Genomic DNA, 19,539 nt, shown 5'->3' with positions numbered 1-19,539 from the left:
CTGTGTGTGAGAGAAAGAAGATGCAGCTGTGTTTCTAACAGCTGCTCTGGAGGAAGCCCTGCAACTCTAGAATCTCACCTGAGTCTGTGACTGTGAGCTTGATGGAGTGCCTGAACTCCTTGATGACTCTCTCACCACAGATGCTGTGGTTGGTTGGTTCACTCACTATGTATTAACAGACCTCTCTGCATTGAATCATATCTGTTATTAATCTCTGTCTCGCTTCCACAGCATGTCTTCATCCTGTCTTCCTTCTCTCACCCCAACCGGTCAGCAGATGGCCCCGCCCCTCCCTGAGCCTGGTTCTGCTGGAGGTTTACGTTGAAACCAAGCACACCATTGTTTTTCTTGTGACATTACCAATAAGTTTGATGTGTCACATGGCCCTCTTCCTATTGAAAAAACAAAAGTTGTATCCAAGATGGCCGACTTCTAAATGGCCACCATGGTCACCACCCATCTTGAGGAGTTTGCCCCTCACATATACTAATGTGCCACAAACAGGACTTTAATATCACCAACCATTCCCATGTTATTACGGTGTATCCATATAAATGGCCCACCCTGTACTTACATTATAACCAATCCGCTCCTTTATCCCCACTTAAAATATTTTTACTGAACTATTGTAATATTTGCTGCCATTGCTGCTGTCCTCTTGGCCAACTTACTCTTACAAAAGACATGTTTAATGTTAATGAGATTTTTTTTAACTACATAAATAAAGGTTATATAAAAGTCGCTGCCAAAAACTGATCGCGGCTTCTACCTTGTTACACGAATGTTGTTTGTGGCTCAAGATGACTTTATGTCATCCATGAGGGAAGCATTTGACATATGTTTCACATATTATAGCCCAACAAGTTACTTATAGCAGTTTAAATACGAGCAATCACTTTTTGGCAAATACCAGAAATCAGTTTTTGGCAGACAATCACTTTTTGGCACAACACCGGTGTCTAGCAGGTTTTATATTTTAGAAAGTTTAAACATCAGCTTAATAGAAGTAGTGTGGTCGTGAGTTTTGCATAAACAAATTTGTGCAAACCTCAATGAAGTGAAGCAACATTATAAAGAAGAGTGAGCCTAAATGACTCCCCAATGATGTGAGAGACTGATAGTCATACAGAAAACAATGACTTTGAGCTGTTGCTGCTAAACGTGCTTCTACAAGCAACTGAATCTTGGAGTGCACTTTGGTTTGTCTGCTCATAAATTGGTGGTTCATGATGATAAATGACAGAGGTGTGGACTCGAGTCACATGACTTGGACTCGAGTCAGACTCGAGTCATTAATTTTATGACTTTAGACTTGACTTGAAAAAATGTTCTAAGACTTGTGACTTGACTTGGACTTTTACACCAATGACTTGGGACTTGAATTGGACTTGAACCGGTTTACTTGAAAAGACTTGATATTTTACCCCAAATATAAAATTTAACATGCATATTATATAGAGATTGAAAATGTGACGTCATTCACGGGTAGAACCGCAAAGGATTCTGGGAACTCGTGGCAAGCGGTACTAGCGCACGCAGGCTTTCAATTAAAATCAGTTATACAGCGATAAAAAGAAACACAAAAATGTCAAGAAGCCGTTGTATTATTAACTGCAATAGCCGGTCGCATGACAGCCACGGGAAGCCGACGGGTAAAGAGATCGGTTGTTATCGGATTACGTCGTTGAAGAGAAATTGTTCGAGCCATGTTTCCGAAGTAACAAAGACGCGACTGGATTGCAGCCATTCAAAGACCAATTATAACGTCCCAGAACACTCCAGCTCACAGGTTAGTCTGCTCCAAGCATTTACACACAGCTCAGTCTGCTGTTGTAGTTAATGCGTCATTTTTCTTAACATAATTGGTGATATAGGTTACAAGCAAGTCTGGCGCTGAACAGAAATTGTCGCGCTATGCTCCTTTATTTATTGTGCATAAATAGTGAATTGTCCTGACACAATATTGCGTTTCGCTTCTGTTATTATGGTACATTGACAAAAACATATACTTTTATTCACAGGATAAAACAGGTTTTTTGTATCACTAATAGCCCAGTGCGATTACAGCATACAGTATCATTGTCACTGCTACATTTCTGTGATGCGAACAGAAATTATTTCCACTACTAATTAATTACCGTTGAGCTCAAAGGTCCTATTAATAAACGGTTAACGAATGTGTATTTATGAGGACGATTTGTGAGACTGGTAAACTTATGATACGTACGATGGTCTTTCGTTCTACATGGTGCATTTCAAGGTCCTGCACCCATCCGTCGGTAAACTGTACCTGGGCTTGTTGCAGTGACCGGAAGTTACTAAACTTCATGAGTGTATGCACTCACTCCAAGAACCGTATAATTATAAATATGCATATAAATATGCTAAGATGAGATAGCTGACTTCATCTAACTAGCAAATGTTTTCCAGGCTACGTTGGTGATACAGTTTTTTTTAATGTGTATGATATTTTTGTCATGCGATTTTAAAGCTGGTCCTACAACCGCATCCAAGAATAACATGCAGCGTATCTCAGAACTGTCGGTGAAAATTATTCTTGGAGCTAGGTTTAATTGAGCTGCATTTTAAAGAGGTGCAATTTCACAATTTGTGTATATTTTCTAAGTTCACTATTTTGTATGTGTTGAGAAAAACACAGATTTTAAAATTACATGGTCTAATATTTACATTTAGCATAACTGCAACATTATTTTTTCGTTGTTTTTTTTTTTTTTTTAAAGACTCGAAAGGACTTGAAATTCAAAGTTTCAGACTTGTGACTTGACTCGGACTTTTACACCAGTGACTTGAGACTCGACTCTGACTTGCCTGACATTACTTGAGACTTGACTTGAGACTTGAGGATAAAGACTGGAGACTTACTTGAGACTTGCAAAACAATGACTTGGTCCCACCTCTGATAAATGAACTTCTGAACTGGTTTAACATCAGTGCAGTGGCTGGTCCATTCCTTGATGTATATGTCAACGTTCAAAATGAGCCATTTAAATCAGCTGTGTTGGATCAAGGACACATCTAAACCCTGCAAACAAACACACATTTGTAAAGGAAAATTTAAATTGAACTCACAGTTGGCGGTTAATCGTTATATAGTTTAGATGTACACCGAGAGACGCATTTAGTGGGACTTTTACACCGCCACAGATTTTCTTCTTCTTTTTTGTTACATTATTGACATATACTAGATATTTTAACCTAAGCAGCAACAATCATGTCTCTGGTACAGGCACTTTCCACCATGCAGGTTAAGCTAAAATGTGACTTGAAACAAATTCTGGGTTTCCGTTCCATAAAGGTTCATTTCATCTGGTAAGTTAGCCCCTGAGGTAACAGTCTATGTGAACATAACATACTCACTGACTCACACTCAACTTGACTGATAGTGATTTCCTGAATTAGGCAAAGCGCACAGAGGAAATTCATTTGCATATGTTTGTTTTCACAATCACTGAAATCCAAGTTAGGCATGTTTCCCTTTTTTGTTGTTGTTCTTGACACGAGTGCTTCAGTTATTTTCTCATCAGTATGTTAGGACAGAAAGGATTCTGTTGTGGATTTATGATCATCTCACGTGTGTCCATCTTTCAAACTCTTAGATTGTGTAGACATTAATGCAGCTGTCAGACTGTAGGCCAGTTTCTTTGCACTGTAAGCATTGATTGGATGCTACTGTAGCAATCAGTGCTTACACAAAACGTCCCTGCGTAAACCCTCAGACACACAACAAACAGATCAATAGTATCTGAAATTCAGAGTACGGATCTTTTTACACATTTCTCACAGAAAATCACCTAAATCGCTTTCGTGTGAGATGCACATCATGTTTGCCTCATAAAGACTTGCCCTGTATGTATTCATTTCTTTTGACTTTCACGTGGAATTGTCACCTAATATAACAGGTCCATCAGTAAATGGTGTCTATCTTCAGTTTCTGTCTCCTAGACTTTGTCCCTGTCAGGTTACAGCTGAATAGATAGTCATATCATGCAGAGACTGCATCGTACTATAATGCTCGTATGATCGCGTTTGTCATAAGTGGACTGGTCTTGTTGAAACGTTGCATAAACCTTGCCCAGTAAACTGTGAGTGCTAACATTTCTATGGCATATGCAAATACTTTAGACAAATCCCACAGTTGTCTATATTTGTATATTTGACAGTTTAATGAAGCATTTAGAAATCAAAGGTCAGATTAAAATGCTGGATCACAATAGAATGTGATATCACACAATACAATATTTTTAATATCACACACAGCATGAAAGTTTGCTAGTGTATATTATAAAAATATTACAGTATGTTGGTATAACTTTATCCCCTCCTAGTTTTTAAGATACAAATTTTGGCCCACACTGATTTGTGATCATATTCCTCTGTCCACTAAATGAAGATGGAGGCTCTGCTCTTTATTTCTGTGTTTCTCTGGAGAATCCTGGTAACATGATGGCTTTCTGTCTCTAAACACACACGAGCTTAACTCCGAATGAACATGATCAGAGTTCATTGAACCAACTCTGATCAGTCTTTTCTAAGGGTTTCAAGCCTTTCTTGTTCGAGCCTCTCTTTGTTGTTGCTACAGTTATGTGTAATTATTAATAGTATTGCAGATGTTAGCCTCTGCCTGCAGTGTTGATGTGGGTAAAGGCTTTAACCATGGATTAGCGGCAGGTCCCAGCTTGTAAATTGTGGAGCATTAATGCCCACTCCAGCTCCTATAACCAAATATAAACAGTTGGGATGAGAGTTAGCTCAAGCCACTACAACAGCCAGCAAGAATGATCTGTTCATGCTAGCATTAACAGTGCCTATACACATAGCGACACACGGGGGAGGGGCCTAACTAATAACCAAGATGACTACAGGCTTGGAGGTGCTAAAAGTCAGATATACCAGGAGCAGTTTGGGCTTTAGAACAAATTTTGTGTAATTATAACAATATGTAATTTAGGACCTGGTTACATATGATGCTGCTGATTTTTTAAATCTAATTTTTACGTTGCATTAATTTATTTTTGTCAGACAGGGAATCAAACAAGTTCTGTTTTCTCGAATGAATCCCACTGTTATTTGTTTGTCCTACCAACAGGGATGTTTACATGGTATTCATGACTGCTGCACCTGATGACTTTCACAGCTTGAGGACTGCAAACATTTCCCAACAAGACATGAGTGGTGGGGTGATCGTTGGTATTCCTGATCAGGTGAGGATCTGTTCCCATCAAACCACCAAAACCAGTTGTTCAGGATGTTTACAGGATGAAGAATCCCCAGTTATTCTTTGTGGTTGGAATGTGCCTACATGTGGCTGTGTGGGATTCTGGCTTACTTTAGGGTCGGAGCAGTTGGTATGTGGAGCAAATACTGACACAGTCAGAGTGGGCAAACCAGCAATAGGCTTGTTGTCATACCTGGAAATCTGAAAGCTCCCGATGCTGGATGGTCTTTCTAGTTTTTAATGACAGGTCGTCTAACAAAGCTTCCATGAGGTGCTATAATGGAGACTGTCCTTTTCAAGGAGTTTCTCATGTCTTATCCTACTTTTTTCTTTTTTTAATTAACAGGAGTGAGAATTTGAAATCCTCTATATTGACATGATTACATTTCTTCTATTAAATGAGAAGTACATTTTGAACACAGTATAGTGAACACAATATCCAAGAAGCTAAATCTGGTGAAATGGTTTCTTTAGCTGTCAGCTTGAAAGGCTGATTGGGGTATTTTTGTCACCTTGCATGCGGGTGGCATGGACACCCAACTTTTGTGTGCATTTATCAAAAAGCTTGGATGATTTTGAAGATCAGTGGCATTCAACTCATGATCAGCGTTCAAGTTTTCTTAAAATCTTGTAACATGATAACTAGAAAGAAGACAGCTAGGATTTTCAAACTGATCCATAGATGGATCTACTATGAAGCTGAGGGACAGCACTGCTTAAAAGATCCTTTTTAAATGACTCCAGCTGTCTGACTTAATGAGACCACGTGTGCTCAAGTTTCCTGCTCTGACTCAGCCTCAGAATGTCTAGAGGCAGAAATCAAGCACACTCAAAGGAAATAAGCGTATCAGTGGGCATGTGCTCAGCACGCAGAGTGGGAGTGACTAAAGGTGCCACTGCAGAGCATCGCAGTTGTTTCGTGTGATTAAGTTGTGTGTTTATGAACCTGTGAGTGTTAGTCCTTTTGGCAGGATGACTCGCATGAAGCTGTTATAATTGTTTGTGCATGTTAAAGTTATGCCTCAGTTCTTTGATACCATGTTGGTAGGATTATTTGGCACTAAGTTAATAGCAGTGGCTGTAATCTCCCGCAGTCATTACATCCAGCGGTATTACAAATAAAGGACTTTTCTATTGTTTAGTTTAACTGTGGCTAGCTTGCCATGTCCGTGCCTTATGATTGGCAATTTGTATGACGTGCTATTTAGGCAATATATGAGCTATAGTGACCCCTTGTGGATATTGTGAGATATTGCTGTGTTGAGTACATTATGTTTTCAATTGTTTTCTAGTTATTTGTGACTCTACTAATGATAAAATTGCCTGTTTCTGTTTCCAGAAAACCATTGCTCATAGTCCCACATACTATACAATGATAAGTTCAAGTATGGCTGTACCTAATTTGGATTAAGCCTGGCAAGCACTTTGATGTAAACATTTCTTCTGTGGGACTTAAAGACAGTTAACCCAACTCCTGGACTGCTGCAGTCTTCCTGACAGAAAGCTTAGGCCAGGCTTGTATGCCCAGTATATATATTCTATAACGTGTGTAACTACTTCGTTTAGTTGTTTTTGTTTGGATTTAGTTTTGTTGTTTTTCTTTTCAGTGTATTTCAGTGTCAGTAATTTGTGTGGTGCTCACTCACATTTTCAACTGGAAAAGACCTGCAATAGAAACGTATTTAGGAGCAAACAAGTGAATGAAAAGTTTGACATCATTAAGCCCAAACAGCACCTAGTTTTCAACAAAAACACATAACATAAGAGCAGCAGTGACGATGCAGCTGACACACATGAACCCATTTTCTTTCCCCTCCATCTGATCCCCGGATTGCTTAGTCCACCTCTGCTCGGATTCGGAGCTAATAGGTTGGAGCTTTTTGTATTCACCCCCATTTTGGACTCTGGGCTATCATTATGAAGACGAGGACACTTATCGAAGCTTTATTGTGTGTATTCGTGGTTTGGGACTTGGGACATTGCGGTGCTCCTTGGGTGAGAACTGCAAAATATGAGCTGAGTATGGGTGAAACTTATTTTAGTGGCACTAGGTCAACTGTAGCAGTGCACCTGGAGTCACCAACGATTCATCTGGCTCTGGTTGCTAGCTTAAATCGATATGAAGTATTACCCAAATTACAAGGGGTATAATCTTTCACTTTCACTTAAGAAAAAGCAGTATTTGTCGTTAACATCTGCAAAGTACGAAAATGCTTTTAAATGTAATATGAAACGAAGGTTAATGATGATTGTTTTACTTTTACTTATATCCGGAGATGTGCAACCAAATCCTGGACCTGAATTGAAAAGTGTCCAGACCCCTGCCGATTTTAAATCTCAGCCAGGGTTAAAATGTGTTCATCTAAATGTACGCAGCTTATTACACAAGATGGACTTGGTCAGAATTTGGGCGAAATCGACAAACGCGGATATTGTGATTATCTCCGAAACTTGGTTGTCCAAATCTATTACAGATGATGACATCAACATAACGGGATACAATCTTTATCGCACAGATAGGCCTAGGAAAGGTGGAGGCGTAGCAATTTATGTTAAATCAAGATATGAAGTATCCATTGTTTTATCTGTATCTATTCCTAAACAAATGGAATTCTTGGCTTTGGATATTAAAATAGTAAAGTCTCTTTCTATAACAGTTGTTGGGTGCTATAGGCCTCCGTCTGCTGTAAAGGAAACTTTATTATCTCTAAAGCATCTTCTGTCCAAATTAAAATATAACGAACTTCTATTGGCCGGAGACTTGAACTGGGACTGGCTGAATATAGCTTCTGATGAATTTAAATCCTTCTGTGACTCTGTTAATCTTAGCCAGTTGGTCAACCTACCTACAAGGCCAAATATAAAGAGTCCTGACAAATCTACTTTGATTGACCTAATTCTAACAAATGTCCCTCATAAGTTTCTGTCTCTAGGCGTGTTTTGTAATGATTTAAGTGATCATTGTGTAGTTGCTACCAGTAGGAACACTAAAATCCCTAAATGTAAACCGCGTATCATCTGTAAAAGAAATTTTAAAATATTTAATGAGCAAGCGTTTCATTATGACTTGTCTAAATTGGGAAAACTTGAGTCTGATACCAGACATCCATCTGGCTTGGGCTTATTTTAAAGAAATTTTTATGAAGATTTTAAATAAGCATGCACCTGCCAAAAAATTTAGGGTCAAGGGACGGGAGAACCCTTGGTTTTCATCGGAATTATCAGAGTCCATCCATCAGCGTAACATGGCATGGGCAAAAGCTAGGAAAAACGATTCCCTGACTGACTGGTTAGACTTCAGGAAATTAAGAAACAAATGCACGACACTTATCAAGAAGGCTAAGTCAGAATATTATTTATCTGTTACTACAGAAAACCTCAATAACCCTCAGAAATTTTGGAAAGTAATTAAGTCCTTATCTATAAATAAAATATCACAGGCTCTTCCAAAATTCATTTTAAAAGATTCTGTCCCAGTTTATGACAGAACTGAGGTCTTAAACAGCTTTAACAAGCACTTCGTAGCTACTGGTTTTTTATTTAACTCTGTTGGAGCAGCCCCCATGATTCCCTGCACAGAACCCCAAACATATATTGGGGAGCTTTTTGATTTTTCTCCTTTTTCTGTCCAGGAAGTGCATAAAGCTCTTAAAGCCTTAGATCACAGGAAACCCCCAGGGCCAGACTTAATAGAGCCCTATTTTCTGAAAATAGCAGCTGATTACATTGCACAACCTCTTACGATCCTTTTTAATCTTTCAATCCAAAATAAAGAAATTCCACTTGTTTGGAAGTCTGCTTTTGTTACGCCAATATTAAAAGGAGGCGACCCGGCCATTTTGACTAATTACAGGCCAATATCAAACTTGTGTGTTTTGGCAAAAGTCCTTGAGTCTCTCGTCAGTGAGCAATTAAAAGAGTTCTTGTACTCTAATGAAGTTCTTTCAAAACTACAATCTGGGTTCAGAAAACAGCATAGTGCTGTCACGGCTGCCACAAAAGTGATAAATGACATACTTGTTGCTCTTGATAAAAAACAGCACTGTGCTTCTCTCTTTATTGACCTGTCAAAAGCTTTCGACACTGTGGATCACGCCATTTTAAAGCATAGGCTTCTTTCTTTGGGGCTGTCTAGACATGTTGTCTCCTGGTTTACTAATTATTTGAGTGACAGGACTCAATGCATTAAATGTGAAAATCTGTGCTCAGAACTTTTGAATATTCACACTGGGGTGCCACAGGGTTCAATTTTAGGACCTCTGCTGTTCATCATGTATATAAATGATTTGGGACAAAATGTGTCCAATGCTAGTATGCATTTTTATGCTGATGACACAGTTATTTATTCCTTTGGCTCAAACTTTGAAAAGGCAATAGAATCGTTGCAGAAAGCTTTTGACGTGGTTCAGCACACACTTCTGGAGCTGAAATTGGTTCTCAATGCTGAAAAGACAAAGCTAATGTTGTTTTCAAACATGAAGAGATTTCCTCAAACTGTCCCCTTGGTGTCCACTCTTGAGGGAAACCTCATAGAAGTGGTGCATACGTATAAATATCTTGGCTTTTTAATTGATGATTCTCTGACCTTTAAACCTCACATAGACAATCTTGTGAAAAAACTCAAACTAAAATTGGGATTTTTCTTTCGAAACAAATTTTGCTTTTCTTTTGAGACAAAAAAGCGTCTTGTAAATGCTACATTTTTATCTGTTTTAGATTATGGTGATCTGCTGTACATGAATGCTTCCGCCCAGTGTCTTCATAAGATTGACTCAGTTTATCATGCCTCCTTACGGTTTATTACAAACTGTAGGGCCTTGACCCATTGTTGTGATCTGTACGCTCGAGTGGGATGGCCTTCGTTGTCCTCCAGGAGGTTTGCTCACTGGTGCATCTTTATTTATAAGGCCCTGCTTGGACAAATGCCCACCTACATTTGCGATCTGCTCACACGGAGAAGTACTGTTTCTTACAGCCTGCGTTCAAGCGATCTTTTATTGCTCAATGTTCCATTTGCCAGAACTGAACTGGGAAAGAGGGCTTTTACTTATGCTGCCCCTTTCACATGGAACATGATGCAAAAAGACTGGAAGATAGCAGATCTTATTTCATTAAATGCTTTTAAGTCCAGATTGAGAGAGCCAGAGAAAAATGTTTTTAAAATGTAATTGTTATTTATAATATGTATGTAACTTTGTAATTTCAACGTGTTGTCGCCTCTTGGCCAGGACTCCCTTGCAAAAGAGGTTTTTAATCTCAATGGGACTTTTCCTGGTTAAATAAAGGTTAATAATAATAAAAATTTAAACTGGTCCCAGTGTTTTTAGCCTAACTTGAGTCTTGAACCATTGGGGCAAATGAAAAATTCCAGCAGTTCTTGAAAGCAGCAACTCTGTGCTTTTTTTGTGATGTTAGGGACATTATGGTAACTCGAGGCAGAACACCATCCAAATCTTGGTAAATAACACATGAAAGAACAAAACAAACAAACATGGTAAAAAGAAGCCAAACGTGTGATAACATTGTTCCATCACGCTCACTCACTATTCTCTCAACCTTTGCCTTCACGGGGCTGCTGCAACAATGTACCTGGGATTACCGTAATGATGCAAATATTAATGAAAAGTGCAGAGTTGCTGCTCTCAGGAATCATTGGACTTCTTTTAATTGAGGAAATGGATCAGGAGTTACGGTAGTTACAGATGTTTAATACAACCCTAGAAAAGAGCTTTCTGTAGTGCTGTGCGATACGGAAAGATGTTTTATGTATCCGATACAAGTAAATACAGGGCTGATATGATCTATACTTTTTAATGTGGATGATGCATCATCAAAATGCCAAATTGTTTACATTTTCATGACCTTTACGTTGTTTTTTAGGGGGCTTCATCCTAATGATTATTAATGAGTTAAAACCGAGGACAGAAATAATAAAAGGATTTAGTTTGTAGCCCATAGTTTAAAAACAGTAATCACACATTATCCCTTTCTTTAACAGCAACACAAAAGGATCATTATATTCCATTAAATCTGAGTCATATTATATTCAGTATATTTATTTTAATTTCAGTAAATGTTTTTATTTAAATGACATGTTTCAGTGAGATAAATGTGTTATTTCAAGGTCGTTGCATCATTTTTACTTTTCGAGTTGGCTAAAATAAGAATTAGCCAGTTGCACTTTAAAGTAATATAACCAACATATCGCCACAGTTATCTACCTGGATATTCTTCAGAGCATGCTTTCTTGCATGTGACAACAAGAGACCTCTCGGTTGTCTGGTGGAGCATTTAGCGCCTCGCTACATGTTTCCAAATCGGCATTTCTTCTCAGTGAAAGCTGTCCTAGAGAAGTAAAGCAAGTTTGTAAGTTTCTCTCTCAGTGTTTGTAACGCATTCCCACGTTAAGCTTAACAACCGATATATGGAGCGACTGCCGCGTCTCCTCTCCCCCTCCCTCTCCTGCTGCTACTTCAATCATGAAACTAATCAATGATCAGCTGATCGCAAGTTCCGTCTCTCTTGTTTGTTTCCCACTTTGCGCCAGAAAGAGGAAACCAGCAGATAAACCACAGCAGCACGTTTAAGCTTGATAAGCTGTTGTTAGAATTTATTTAATATTACTTTAATGCCTAATGCTATAAGTAGCTGACAGCTGGTAACTGTGCAGGGGCGGGTCTAGCACGGTTTTGCCAGGGGGCCAGCTGGGGCATTAACAGGGAAAAGGGGGGCACAAAGAAATACTTTTCTTTCTTATTCTCGTTTAAAATGTCTCACTTTTAATAAATAATTATCTGAATCTTACAACCAAAGTTTTTATCTAACGTAAAATGTATAGAAATCTAATATTGTATATAGTAACTATTAAATCTAATATATACCCTAGTAAGTTATAGTACTTTTTCCTTTGGGAAGATACCATCTGTGCAGTCTGCAGTTCTGTTGAAGAAAGATGTTGAATCTATTTAATTGTTGTTGAAAAATAATTGATTTCTGTGCATTTTTTTTTAAATACATGCATTAAATTAAAGTCGATTATGTCGATTAAGCATCACGAGGCAGAGGGTGGGCGATGGTTCCCTTTAGTTTTTTTTTTTTGCTGGGAGTTTGCAACCCTATTAGTTAGGTTGTTTAATATTTCTGCTAAGTACTCTTTAAAATACCAGAATAGGGAGGATGGTGCAGGTTTAAGTTTATTAGATTGATCAGTGTTGCTGAACTATGAAATATTTTGGGTGCAGTGTGTTTTTTGCATACAGGTATAACTAAATAACTTTAATGTTTTATTTTTTAAAACTTGAGTATGATACAAAATAAAGAAAGATATTAAAAAAACTGTTTTATTGATTATAAAAATACGCTGTATCGGATTCATATCGATACTGGACACAAAAAAGTGGTATCGTGCGTTCTCTAGTCCATACAGGAGAGAACCAGAAACTAAAGAAACTAAATTGCGTGTTTACCTTTATGTTGACATCAGTGTCTGTTTTTTTTATTATTATTATTTCAGCATTTCAGCATCTCAAAATATTTTTTAGATAAAAGCAGTCAAAATATTTTTTTTAACAGATGAATCATTAAAGGATGGCAATTTCTAAAATGGTAACCAAAAGACCCGTGTGTTTTCTCTTTTGAATAATAATAATTATTGCTCATTAATAAGAAAACTATTTCGAATCCAATTCAATTTTCGAACAATCAATAAAATGATTGATGACTAAAATGATGAATAACCGCAGCCCTAGAATAAACACATTTTAGAGAAACTTGTGATTTTTGAGATGATGCAGTTTTAATTTGATAGTTTTTCCCCTTTGGTAACTTTGCTGTCCTCGCCCTGAGTTCCTTAGTTTCACCAGCTAGACAGCGAGATAACGATGCTCCAATAACCAGACTTATTTTCCTTTCTGCGCTGATTTATTGAAGAATGGCCTCTGACCATTGCCTTCTCTTTGACCATCGTAAAACTGAAAGTACAAAATACTGTATTAGCTAACTAACATTGTAAACTAGCTTGTTACACTCTTACTGCAAGCTAACAGTAGATTACAGCTCAGTATTCAATACCATCGTTCCCTCGAAGCTGGACAGGAAACTGCAGGATCTAGGACTGAGCAGCTCCCTCTGCAGCTGGATCTTTAACTTCCTGTCTGATAGATGCCAAGTGGTCAGACTGGGCAGCATCACCTCATCCCCCATCACACTGAACACTGGTGCACCACAGGGGTGTGTACTGAGCCCTCTCCTGTACTCACTCTACACCTATGACTGCACAGCCACTAACAACTCCAACATCATTGTGAAGTTTGCGGATGACACTACAGTGGTGGGTCTTATCACCAACAGTGATGAGACAGCTTACAGGGAGGAGGTCAGCGCCCTGACCCACTGGTGTCAAGACAACCATCTCACCCTCAACGTCGCAAAGACAAAGGAGTTGATAGTGGACTTCCGGAGGAGCAGAGAAGTACACACCCCCATCACCATCAACGGCGCTGCTGTGGAGAGTGAGCAGCTTCCGCTTCCTTGGCGTACACCTGGCTGAGGATCTTACGTGGTCAGTACGCACAAACAAAACAGTGAAGAAGGCGCAGCAGCGCCTCTTCTTTCTCAGGAGACTGAAAAGATTTGGCATGAGCCCCCGCATCCTCAGGACCTTCTATCACTGTGCCATTGAGAGCATCCTCACTGGATGCATCACCACCTGGTACGGCAACAGCACCGCCTACAACTGCAAAGCTCTCCAGCAAGTAGTGCGGTGTTCTGAACGGATAATTGGAGGTGAGCTTCCCTCCCTCCAAGACATCTACAGGAAGCGCTGCCTGAGGAAAGCGGGGAGGATCATCAAGGACTCCAGTCACCCCAGCCATCAACTGTTCAGACTACTTCCATCAGGAAGGAGGTTCTGCAGCATCCGGTCCCCAACCAGCAGACTGAGAGACAGCTTCTTCCACCAGGCCATCAGACTGCTGAACACGTCATAGACACCTCAGCTTCACTACTGGAACTTCAACATTATGCACTACACACTGTATATAAATGCCACTTGTTTTGCACATGTCCAACTACCAACCTCTGTATATTTTATTTTATTGTTTACTCTATTTAATTTGTAAAATATGTACACACACACGCGCGCGTAGAAAAACATATTTAGTATACACATCCAGTAATGCATGTACTATTATATATTGTACATATATTTATTAGTCTCAGATTTAGCCATTCTTATATTTTACTTGTTTTATGTTATTGTATTTTTGCACACCTCTGTTGCTTGTGAAGCTCGCAAACAAGAATTTCACTCACATGTACTGTACCAGTGTACCTGCACATGTGATGTGACAATCAAAGTGATTTGATAACAAGATAAAACTTTCAAATGTACAAATTATCGTACCATTTTTACACAAAACAAAAGATAATAATTATTTTATCGTCACTCATACTTACAGACATATCTTGTCCAAGGCAACAACATTTTAAGGTCCATATCAGCTTAGAACGATAACTTTCCGCCATCTTTGATTTTTTCACCTTCTCATTGTTCCTTTCCCAAAGTAGTCAAACCCATATTACAAAGCAGCCACTAGAGGGAGCTCTAGGGCCGTTTGCAACCATAATATCCAGTTTACCTTATAAAAGGCAGAACAGTAACTATAGTGTTTGCAATAAATGGAGACATTTAAAAACAGAAAGCTATCATCTACTGTGATTCAAGTGTATAAACTAAACCACATAAAATGGCTTAAACTGAATATGGTCACGTTTTATTTTTTGTGTGGCCATTACTGCATTTTAATGGTGTTATAGATGCTGTCGAGGCTAAGCCTACATTTAAAGCCACTGAGCTGTTTGTTGGCAGGTTAATGCAATGTCACTGGTATGAATAAACGTATTAAACTTAGTTCAATAACTGAAACCATACTTATCTTGTCCTTTAGATTCTTTATTCCAACACAATTTAACATAACAGCGCAGCGGTCACAATCTGTTTGCTCCTTCCCAACAACAACACACCTGCTGCTAATGACCTATCTACCTTAAATAGACACACCATATGTAACACAAAAGGTGACCCCTAGTGGCATACATGAGGTACCCACACAAAAATGGCTCCTACAGATACTGAGCACAAATATGAGTACAGAGAATTTCCAGCAAGCTTTTAATACTGTCACAAAAAGGTCTAGAGGGATTTATCAGCATCATCCTGTCAAACTGGTTTTATGGTGGTTTTGATGAGAACAGATTATAGCTTGATCAAGAAGACCAACCGTCGAAGTCCTGTTGGGAAACCTTTGCACTTTTTCAAGGTGTGAGTATCATCAAGTGTAGCAGTGATGTCCTCATTGGTCGTTGACACAGTTGACAACTTGTTTGAGGGATGAAATTGTGGCGTTTTGGTCAGAAAGTTTATACTTGTAAATCAGACTGCAGAAATATTTCTGAAAATGTAGTGGTTTGTTTGTTTGTGGTTTGTTTGTTTGTGGTTTGTTTGTTTGTGGTTTGTTTGTTCATGTTTTTTGTTTGTTTTTATTTCAAATATCTTATAACAAGATGAAACTACAATTGTAAACGCAATTTGGTTTTTTGGTTTTTCTCAAACTTAAGTAACTGAAACCTTTCATTGAACTACAGCAGAAACAGATTGGAAATGCCAAGTTATTCTAACACTAGTGGACTTGTTAAACAAAACATTTGTTTCACTTCTTTCTCAACATGCAGCACCATTAAGAACAGTGGACCAGCATAGTTGGTCTGCATGAGCACACTTACTGCAACAGTTGTACATGCTGAAACTGGTTGCTGGCAGCTGATGTGAAGAAATGTCTGGACACATCAAAAGTTTTCTTTTTCATTTTTTCCCTCCCTTGGATAACATACACATGGCAAATAAAAACATGTAACTAGGGTGACGTGAAGTGTGTATCATCAGGTTTAACTAAAATATAATGAGGCTGTCCATCTGTGAAGTAATTGTTCCTTCAAAAACCACTGTGACAACAGATTTTATTTCATTCATTTGATGGTTTTCTATTCTGTATACTGGAACTTTTTAATAGCCCCCCTGTCCACACATCCTTGACATGAGACTTTCTGCAGAGTTGCACATGATGAATGCACACAAAACTTAAAGTGTTGCTGTCATATTTTTTTGGATGTGGTTTGTTGTCATAATCAAGAACGTGTCTTATTTTTTTATTTGTTTTGTTGCTGATCGGCCATTGGACTGCTGAGCCTGCAGTGAACAGCCAGTCACTGACTCTTGATGCTAGAGCAAGGACAACTGAGCTCTCTCTCTCTCTCTCTCTCTCTCTCTCTCTCTCTCTCTCTCTCTCTCTCTCTCTCTTAAATAAATAATACGTTCGAGCTGTTTATGTTTTTGACTTGTTATGGACTATGACTGGCAATGGGAGGGCTGGCGGACTCATATTATGGAGGTGGAGGGTAGACACATTTTGTGTGCAAGAGACCACATACTACAGTGGTGATTGACACAGACTTCAATGGACATTTAGGTGAAGGGAACAGAGGTTATGAGGTGTTGGGTAGGTGTGGTGTTTAGGAGAGAAATCTAGAAAGACAGATGTGGGGCAGATTTTCCAAGTGGAAATGGCCGTGGTGCACACATACTTCAAGAACAGGGAGGAACTTGTAGAAATATATGAAAGTGGAGGAAGCTGCACACAGGGCAACTAAATATTATGCAGAAGGTGAAATCAAAAAGACAGGAGACAAGGAGGTGTCAGGGAGAATGCAGCTATGCAGCATCAAATGGTAGTTTGAAGGATGAGTTTGGACATCAAGAAGAGGAAGTGAGTGAAGGCAGAGACATGCAGGAGTATAAACAGGCTCTGGGTAGTAGGGAAGACTTACCAGATGGCTGGGATAGTACAGCTTTATTGAGATAAACTGCCAAGAAGGGGTTTGACGTCTTCTCTGCACAGAAGAAAGGGAAAAAAGAAAAGTGATTTTGAAAGTATTTGAAGGAAGAGATTTACAAAGAAAAAGAAGTGTAGTTAGCGAAATGAAGAAAATAGACCAAGAAACTGGGAGGCTAGGCATGTAGCAGAAAGAGGTGACAAAGGAAAAGGCTCAGTGCCACGTATGTGAAGCTGGACCCCAAGGAAATGAGGGAATGAGACTTGCTAGGCAGAGAGTGAGTTTGAATGGATGTTCAAACCCAAAAAAAAGATATATTCACATAACATAGATTGAAAGAAGCTGCAGGTGGCACAGCAGCTTTAATGTCTTCCAGACAGGAAGTTTTGGAAAGAAATATCATCATTTCCCAGATTTTACTATCTTAGTGTTCTGTAACAAAATCACTGTTGTGCGCATGGTGTTAGAGATGATGATGATTACAAACAAACTTAATGTGCTAGTCGTGCTTTTCTTGAGGGATTTGTCCTTCCACCAGTTTTCATGTCATTGGAATCATTTGTATTCACTGATTCTGGCACTTATTTCATCAAACCAAACTCCAAGTAAATACTTTCAGCTCTTTGGTTTTGTCAAACGAACTAATGTAAAGAATGCCTGGCTGTGCACTACACCACGCAGTGGGAATTTGTCTTCTCCAGTTAAATTCAGGATTAACTTGCTTTATAACACAGACCTCAAAAGTAACCGTTATAACCCCAAACACAAGAAAATGTGATCTACAGCACAGTGAGAACTGGCAACGCTTATCTGGAGGGGTCAGAGTGAATGAACTGGACACCTGTAGAAGCAGGATTTGATTTCCACTGATTTCCTTTCCGATCCGATACCAAGTAAAATTCAGGGTGGTATCGACGATACTGATCTGATACGATACTCTGTACAAAAACTTATTTTTTTACTCTATCTTTTATTTTATCTCAAATTATAGCATCGTAATGATCACAGGACATCAGATTACTTGTTCTTATCACTTAATGATGCAGAATTATCATATAGAAATGAAAAACCTGAAGTTGTGGCTATTTGTTGCCTGCCTGCAGCATTAAAGGACTCCGTGAGAGACGTCTGTCTCGCCCTGGCAGCACCTCTCCCTCTCCTCCTCTTCAGTTCGCCTCAACATACGCTCGTCATATTCTGTGATATGATTCACTCTGAGGTGTTTGACCAGGTCAGCGGTGTTACCACAACACCTCACATTCTTGCCACATGTATGGCAAACCACGTCTCAGCTGTTCGTGGAGGTAAAATACGTCTGCACATGACTCTGTTTACGCTCAGCCATTGTTGTGAGTGTGCACGCCAAGGGGCCGGACACAATGACGGGTATCGGAGGAATCGATATTTCAGTATCGATCCGCACATCACTAGTTGAGATACGTTTTAAACTGGTCCAAAAAACAAATGCATATTTTCCCGAACCACTGTTCCTTGACTAAGGTGGATAACGTGATGAGGTCAAGGAAGGGTGTGACGGAGATTTGATTGAAAAACTTTGTCGTCCATTAAAGTTTCACGTTGGCTTTTTCATCTTGAAAGCCCTCTCTGCTCGTGTCCAACCCGTGTGAACAATCACAGATGTGAGAAATGTAAACAAACCGTCCGCAGAACGCTGATCAGGTTATTTTAAGCGCAAGAAAACAAAAACGTTGCGCTCACCGTCGGCGTCACGGACGAGGCCTGGGGGTCCGGGCCCGTCCACAAAGGTCATTGTAACACAAATCATACGATTGCTAATGAAAATGCTATAAAGCTACATCGCAGATAAGTCTCTGGAGTAACAATCAAGGCCATGTTAGTTATTTGATGAATAGTATCTGTGCCACTCATGGCGCATGACTGAGGAGGACGTTGACCTCTGCAAGTCAGGAAAGTCTGCTGCTCATTGTATAAATATGAGATTTTTTTCAAAAACCAGCCAGCCATCATCTCGGGAGGCTGACTCCAAAGTACCATCTCACTTCAAACTTGCAAAACAAGTCGAGTCGATGCGAGCGCACTGCTTGTTTCTAGTTAGTCTTTAAGGATGACAGCATTAGTCTGCTCCTTTGTATGAAATAAAGTGAGTCGAGTCCATGTGGTCTGGCACCCACCCACATTTCTCTGCTAGTGATCCATGAGGACTCCACCTTGTTGCCAGTTCTCTTGTGTGGAAGCTTCAGGAAATGACAGCTTCACTCTGACGTGTGTGAGCTGTGTGAGGTCTGTGGTTAGAAGTTTACAGTGTTTGCTCTTTGTGTCGTCTGTAATATGCTCTATGGCTTTAAAAAAATGGCCACATGTTTCTGTAGCTGAATTTGTCCATCTCTGACCTTCTGAGGCTGTATTTTCAAACAGGGACGTTCTGACTTTTC

The 19,539-nt window shown here is 39.3% G+C and overlaps 1 protein-coding gene across 1 annotated transcript in view; it reads right to left on the bottom strand.

The window, feature by feature from the left end:
* Window positions 1-19,539, bottom strand: part of LOC147302878 (protein NLRC3-like) — a 238,239-nt gene that overhangs the window by 79,559 nt on the left and 139,141 nt on the right. The window lies entirely within an intron of this gene.

Source organism: Aulonocara sp. 'chitande type north' Nkhata Bay, linkage group LG23 (assembly GCF_057382095.1).
Source record: "Aulonocara sp. 'chitande type north' Nkhata Bay isolate Kocher_YH1m ecotype deep benthic linkage group LG23, A_spYH_male_GT1.1, whole genome shotgun sequence".
Classification (NCBI taxonomy): domain Eukaryota; kingdom Metazoa; phylum Chordata; class Actinopteri; order Cichliformes; family Cichlidae; genus Aulonocara; species Aulonocara sp. 'chitande type north' Nkhata Bay.
This window is presented reverse-complemented; position numbering and strand designations above follow the sequence as displayed.